Here is a 7,664-nt window from a genome sequence, read left to right as displayed (position 1 = left end):
TGGGTTCAGACCCATGTAGATAAACACATTTAAGTAATCTTCCATCACATTCAATGTTATAACCTGTCCATAAAAGGGACTAAATCACACACCCTGCTCTGAGCTTTGTCTAAAGATTGTATGTTTTACACTCCCTCTCCTCTCCTCCTCTGAGGATACCTCAGCTGCGATCTCGTCTTAATCTGGGGATAAACGCGATTATCCCGCCAAGGATTGTTCTCAGCTTTGTAACGGCAACAGGGGACCTTTCACATCTCTTTTCTTCCCATGGCCCAGTGGCCATAAACAGCGTGGACCCCCAGACATGGGCCTGCCTCAGCTTACAGGCATTAGTATGGAGACAGCGGCCATAACAGCCCTAGCTAAACGCTATGGTGTTTTCACCAAATGTGGGCAAACAATTGGTCAACCAAACAAGTTTTAATGACCACTTCATCATAAATAAAGGCATTTTGTATCAATTTATTGTGGGCTCATTTAGAAAAGGTTAAGGAATGTATCACTAGATAGTCTTCACCTCCATTGTGCTGCGTGTATCTCTCTATCTGCCCATCACTCACACGGCCTGTGAACATTTCAGGCTGTCTGTCAAGTTCAAGTTCACAGCGGTGGGAATGTCTAGACTGATTCACATTCAGTACTTCTTCATCTACTTTTGTCAACCCCCCTCCCATCCTCCCCCTGATGGTCGTGTCCAAGGCAGGCTGGGGGAGCCCAGTGTTCTGTGGCGTTTCCGTGGCGTTGCTATGACAGAGGGGCTGCAGCGTTGTTATGGTAGCAGGCCTGGCGGGCCCAGCTATGTGCTGGTGAAAGGGACAGCCTGTCAGAAAGTGTGTGAGAAGTCCCTTAGGTCCCCCTTACAGCTGGGCAAAGGCACCCTGTCCCCCCACTCTGGTCCCCTCTTGTCCCCCCCCCCCCGTCCCCCTCCTGTCCCCTAGCAGACAGGCCAGAGCCTGGGAACACAGAAACACAGAGAACATTTTATATTCATTAGACTCCCCTCTCTCCCTCCATCACTCACTCCTTACCTCCCTGTCTCCTTCACTCTCCCTCCATCTTTCTCCCATCCCATCTTTCTCTCCTATGCATCCCTCCCTCCCTCCCTCTCTGGGACAGTAGAAGCAGGACCCTCTCATCTGTCTGCCTCTTCCTACCCTACTAACTGGGAGCTCATCCAGTCAGGTTGGGGCTTTCAAATACAAATGGACTGGAATGGCGCTAAAGACTTTGAGTGAGAACACTGGGGGCTATGTGTATTTGGACATTTTAAATGAACCTGAGTGTGTGTGTGTGTGTGTGTGTGTGTGTGTGTGTGTGTGTGTGTGTGTGTGTGTGTGTGTGTGTGTGTGTGTGTGTGTGTGTGTGTGTGTGTGTGTGTGTGTGTGTGTGTGTGTGTGTGTGTGTGTGTGTGTTTTGTTGAGGTCTCATTCAGGACTGAGGACGAGTATTGAGCATAAAAGGCTGATGATTTGCATAAGCTGCATGCTGTCTGAGGGTTTGGCGGGAGGGGAGCCGCAGAGAAAAAAAACATATGAGAGAACATAAAAAAGAAAGAGGGAGAGATCCCGCATTGTGGAGGAAGAGAAAAAAGAGGGGGCTTGAATAAGGGAGAGGGTGGAAAATTGACAGAGAAAGGGTCTGGCCAAGTCCCCCGGTGGGATTAAATTGTCCAGAAACCTCTCTATATATAATCTGGTGAAATTGGTAATGGTGCGGGTAGACTGCCCCTGTGTATATTCAAAACTTGATGAGAGACAGCTAGATTTGTCTTAGTTGTTAAGTTGATGACAGTTAAGGATGATGCAATAAACACAGTCATCAGAAAACTGTAATATCCCACATGAATTCACAATGATTCTTTGTATTGGTAAAATCTGTCCTTTTCTGTTTCTGTCCTCTCTGAAATTGCTTTGCACATACTGTAACACAATTGTCCTTATTATTCATAACATTCCTATTGGTGTACTCCAAGTACCGAAACTGGTGTTAATGTGTTTTGAATAACCCAATGTAGAAATAGATGGAAGACTGTACATCCACATTTATTTTTTAACCAATCATTCACTGACTGACACATTCCCTGCTCCCAAACTAGATTCCATCAAGCATCAAGGCCAAGATCATTGTCATCCCTCCATCTTACTGTGACCTAAAACAATACTGGTCACTGTTTACAGTTAACCAATTCGCTGTGTTCTGGGTTCTTGTGTTAAGCAATGTGACATTGGTGACTTACATGTTGTTTTTTTTATCTCTGTGCCTCCAGGTCCTGCTGGTGTTGACAACCTTCAGAGGAAGCCTCTTCCATCAGCCCTGAGCCCTGGGCCCTGGGCCCTGAGCCCTGGGCCCTGAGCCCTGGCAGTCGGTTTAGATGCACCAGCGGGAATAGCATGTCAGATCCCAGGATGTCACGCAAGGCCTTCCTCATTGGCATCCTCTCCAGTCAAACACTGAGAAATTAGGACACTGAAGAATCCCCCCTAAAGTTAATGCTTGGAGAGATTTACTGTAAGGACAATGTTTGGAGTTATTTGAAGACATTGTTTGCAGAAGTTGCACACGGATCATCTGCAGATATATTGCACTGTTCTCTTTTCCTTGGCTGAGAGGACGTGTGTGTGTGTGTGTGTGTGTGTGTGTGTGTGTGTGTGTGTGTGTGTGTGTGTGTGTGTGTGTGTGTGTGTGTGTGTGGGGGGGGGGGGGGGGGGGGTTGGTCCCTATTGTACTCTTTAGAGTACTCTGGAGTGTACTGGGCTTCAGAGAAGCACTACAGTGCCCTAATGTGTGGGCTGCTTACAAGAGAAGCTCTCTGGATGTCTATCCTCTGTCATGTGCAATTAGTTACTTTATGAATAGAACTGACTACTCTATGCAAATAAATGTGAATGACTCACCCTCTGGCTGTATTGCAAATGTTGTTTAATGTTTGACTGTCACAGAGAAAAGAAAGACATTGTTTGGTGAAGATTCCATCAATTTACTGTATATCCATCAAATGCTGCGTTTTTCCAATTACAAATATTATCTGCATGTGTTCATAGTGATCAGGGAATGTTCTACATGAAATGTGTTGGATACAGTATTGAAGCAGTCAGATTAATGGCCATCTCATTGACTGATTGTTATTATTATCCTTATTCAGAGAGATAGACCGTTTTGAACATACCTGCAATAAAGAAAGTGACACATACTTGTACACTAAAGTCATACACAACATGTTTTTGTAATTGAGTTCTGACTTGTCATAACTTCTGTGCTGTTTGAATTGAATGTGTATACAGAATAAATAATTCAACAGATGTCTAAAAGATTATAGTGTTTTTTATTGGAAATACAGAAATGATTGATATTGAAGTTTATATGTCTGCATTTAGACAGGCAGCCGAATTCAGATTTTTTTTTAACCAATCACATCGGATCTTTTCACATCAGATCTTTTTCAGAGATTATCTGACTGGTCAATAGACTAATATGTGAAAAACAGATCAGAATTGGGCTGCCTGTCTAAACGCAGCCTAGAGATACAGACTCTGATAACTACAGTATGTTGCTCTTAAAGACAATATGTGTATCAGCACCTTGGAAAGCACACCACAATAGAAAGCTGTTGGTAGATTGGTCTGGATCTTCTATTTACCAGCTGAATGTGAATATTATGCAACCAATCACCTTTATTTTGAAATGTGAATACAGGCCTACAACCGTTTGGACATAAACAGACCCTCCTCATGAAGTCTTCTGAAGTAGCCTAAAATAAATCAAAAGTAGCCTACCAAGGATTACCAGATGACCAGCTCTCAGGTTTGCTGGTCTTTGATCGGTAACTGCTTTCATATGCATTTTGAGTGACAGGTGACACGTAATTGCTGAGAAACATTGAACATATCCTAAAATGATTCTGCAGAAACCTAATAAGGCATGCGCTGAGAGAAATGAAATCATTCTAATGGTTTGGACGAAATCTAAAGTGCTTAAGGCATAATAACATGCAAAGAAAATAGACGTGAATCAAAAAAGAGAGAAACAGAGAACGTCTAGAAGTTGAGAGAGCCGATTGAGACACAGTGATGCAGAAGTAGCGGTACAGACATGACCCTGCAGAAGTTTCTCTCCTTGAGCTAACTCCCTCTCCCTCAGAAGGCGTTGTTGTTTTGAACATTTAATTGCTCTTTAAATTCGATAGAGTATCGCCAATCACTCGCCATTTGACTTCAGCCTGGATAGCACAGACTCGTCGACTCAAAACAAGCAACTCGTTTTTCCGCTCAAAGATGCTTCATCGTGGATTGACCGCAGAAAAAATAATCTGAACATCAAATACAATTTACCCGAATTAAGAGGCTAGGCCTAAATCAGATTTTTAGATTTTAAAAACATCACGAATTATTGCTTCATAAAGCCTGTGATTAAGGTAAGCAGATACTTATTTAATTGTGTGTAATGCTTAACCAGTCTGTAAAGCAGATCATGTATCTGACAACTAATTTATGGCTATGTCTTCTCTGCAATATTAGTCGGGTCCACGTTGGGAATCATTTGCATAGGTCACTGACATTTGGAAATAGATTGGCCCGAAACACACTCCAATCGAACGTTTAGTTGATGCCAAAATACCTCAAGGGATGTCTTATTCAAAATAGATCCAATACGGTTATCAAAAGTTATATTTTCTTTTCGACCATTCCAACCGAAGTCGCTTTAGTTTGCCCATAGATAGGCTGGCTACTTAGCTTGACGTCTTGGGCCACCTATTTGCCACCTTTTTAATTAAACATTCAAATCTAGCCTATACAAATGAACGGTATAAGAATAGAATGTCGATACATCTTTATTAATCGTTTATTAGCTTAGATTTCTAGAGTGCCTACAATAGAACATCTCAAAAGAATACGTACTTGTAACATTTTGCCTCCATGTATTAGTGCTTCAGATACTCTATACGTGAACACTATACTAGCTTTAAATTCTAGTCAGTTGAGTTAACTTATTTAATTGCAGATACAATAGCCGACAATAAAAAAGCTTATGGATTGCTTTACATAAGGTCAAATAAAGGTTAGGGTTCAAATTGAATATTGTTTATTGCACGTTCTTTTGTCGGTAAATCTGTATTACTTTCTGCCAAAATGCAAACATTTTGCTATCCCAAATAGTCACAGCATTCAGAAGACACTCTGAATGTAATTTGGTGAAATTTAAACACAAAGACAGAAATGATCAAAAAATTGCACTTTATTGTGTTTTAGTATCAGGAGAGGATCAAGCAGTAAGCTGAGTGTGAGTCTATATTGCTGACAATCCCATCTCCAAGTCCAGTGCCAAACAGGGCTGGATGGATGCGCAGGCCAGAGAGGGTTATGACCTGTCCTTGTAAAGGGACAGCTTGACCCGGCAAAGACCAATAAAGTGACACGTGCTTATCAACATGATAATGTCCTGTTCACAACAAACCTGGGGTGTTTTAAGACATTGTAATTTTAAGACATTGTAACTATTTTAAAAGGTTTATAAATACTTTTATATTTATGAAGTGTTTACGTAGTTTAGACAATGAACTAGTTTGCAGATAGTTTATCATATTAACATTGTTATTCCTTGTACTTCTCTATTTCTTCCCATACAATTTTCCAGTGAATCTATAACTACCCATCTATTATAAATCAATTCAACCTTTCATAATATGTATTTTTATGTAAAGAGTTTTATCCTAAATTCTACATTTCCTTCTATGATACCGGACAGTTCATGGGGCACTAATGGGCAATGTTATGTTGAAATGCAGGTACTTAAAAAAATGGCTGCACTTCATATTCAGGAATGATGTCAAACGTAGCTTTCATCAATGCAATATAACAATACAGTGTATAGAAAATAGGAGTTTGATGATGGGATGATGGGATGATGGGGTTTCAATGCTTGGAATGTGACTCAGAGAGGGACCTGTTAGAATCCTAGATGTCAGTGCTATTAAGTGTCTCCCCAGGGCCCTCTAGAGCAGCCAGGGGTCAGAGGGGATGACCGCAGTTTAAGTGGCTTGTCCGTCTATTCCCCAATGGCCAATGGAATGAACTCCATTGACAGGAGCTGACATGAATTTCTTTCACAGTGACACTGAAAGTGTGATCGTTTGATTACAGACACTGAAATACTCTTATAACCATATCCCCTATTAGGTAACAAAGGATTACATACACTTTTTTTATTTCAGTATATTCAAAACCATAACCTTGACCTTCAGTTTTTCAATGGACAATAGACTTAAAATTCCTATAATATACATAATTTTCCTTGCATTTTGAGGGTTTTTAACTATCAAAAGAAACCATTTATCCCTGACTAAAAGTACAATTCATTTCACAGGACTTTAGATATCCCATCTCTTACATAATCTTCACTACTCTTGCTTGGGGTGAAATGTGTATGATAATGTAAATACATTCTGTATGTGTACAGTGTAAACTGAAGCCACTCCCATGATGCTCCCAGCCCAGCCTAAACTAGACTAGTTGTGTGAATGTGAAAAATGCTTGTGAAACAGCCCTGGCTCCCAAACGATTCTACTAGACTGCCACAGGAACTTGACTGCAGGTGTTCTGTCACATGGCACTCCACAATCATTTGTATTTATTCATTTATTCTTCTCAGATTTTCTGCTTGTCATAAGGAGATAGATAGGGCCTATTGTAGCAGGAGACATTGAGTGTCTCATTCTTACCATCACTGAGAAATGAATCTTCTGGCTTTCCGTAGGAGAACAAAACAACCTTTTATGTTCCGTGTAACGATATTTAAATAAACAAAATATTCTTCGTCATCATTTCATATATTTACATTGCTACAATCTGAGGCGTTCTTGGATGGAGGAACAACTAAACTGTCCTGGGGAGTAGGGAGGTGACTAAACAAGGCACATATAGTCTAACAGCTAAAAATCTATTATCCTTAAAACACTTTATGGGATTGTAAAGTAGACACATTTTCTGTGGCTATCATTATGAGATGTGGAGGGAAAAACATCTAGCCAACTTCAGAATGGACTATAAGCAGTCATTGTCAACAGAACACAGCATCTCACTGTATGCAGCCATACACTCAATTCAACCAAGAGCCTCCTGTACAAGACTAGCACTCAGAAACGCCTGAGCCCCCGTGCACTGATATCAAAACACAATCGTGTACCTCTCTAACTGTAAGTGGGAAAAGAGGAGAGCAGGGAAAACGGCCAGTCTTTCAGAGACATCATTATGGCCGTCTCCTGAATGGAGAGCAGGCAGAGCGCAATTAGCTATAGACCAGCTCCCCCTGCAACGGAGGGCCGTGGATTATTGCCCAATCATTTATATCTTCCAAGCCAGTGAGCATTAGGGCCTGTATTCTGTGTTAGCATAAGAATAGAAACAGGTCCTGTGAACTTCACCGACCTATTGACCCTGCTCCCCAGACATGAATAGCACCACTTTCAGGCTCCCCAGCCTCTCAAACAGGCTTGAACCATGCCTAAAGTCCTAATCATGGTAATTTAATATATCTTAAGCCCCTGGTTGCTTTAGTGGAGCTCCTCTATAGTTTGTTTTAGGCATTCACTCCTTCTCACCTCATCATTACCGCTCCTTATTTGGCAAATTTAAGGGGCTGCTATGACACTACAAGTCCCTTTTCATCAC

The 7,664-nt window shown here is 41.3% G+C and overlaps 1 long non-coding RNA gene across 3 annotated transcripts in view; it reads left to right on the top strand.

Moving 5' to 3' along the window:
* Nucleotides 1-3,308, top strand: part of LOC110506588 (uncharacterized) — a 13,948-nt gene extending 10,640 nt beyond the window's left edge. For all 3 annotated transcript variants that reach the window (XR_016492280.1, XR_002471003.3, XR_002471002.3), the window contains one exon: nt 2,267-3,308. This is a non-coding gene — a long non-coding RNA (uncharacterized LOC110506588). The remainder of the gene's footprint in view (nt 1-2,266) is intronic.
* The last annotated feature ends 4,356 nt before the right edge of the window (nt 3,309-7,664 follow it).

This window comes from Oncorhynchus mykiss, chromosome 26, assembly GCF_057628025.1.
Source record: "Oncorhynchus mykiss isolate SJ-2025 chromosome 26, ASM5762802v1, whole genome shotgun sequence".
Classification (NCBI taxonomy): domain Eukaryota; kingdom Metazoa; phylum Chordata; class Actinopteri; order Salmoniformes; family Salmonidae; genus Oncorhynchus; species Oncorhynchus mykiss.
The sequence above is the reverse complement of the archived record's forward strand: the minus strand, read 5'-3'. Positions and strand labels throughout refer to the sequence as shown.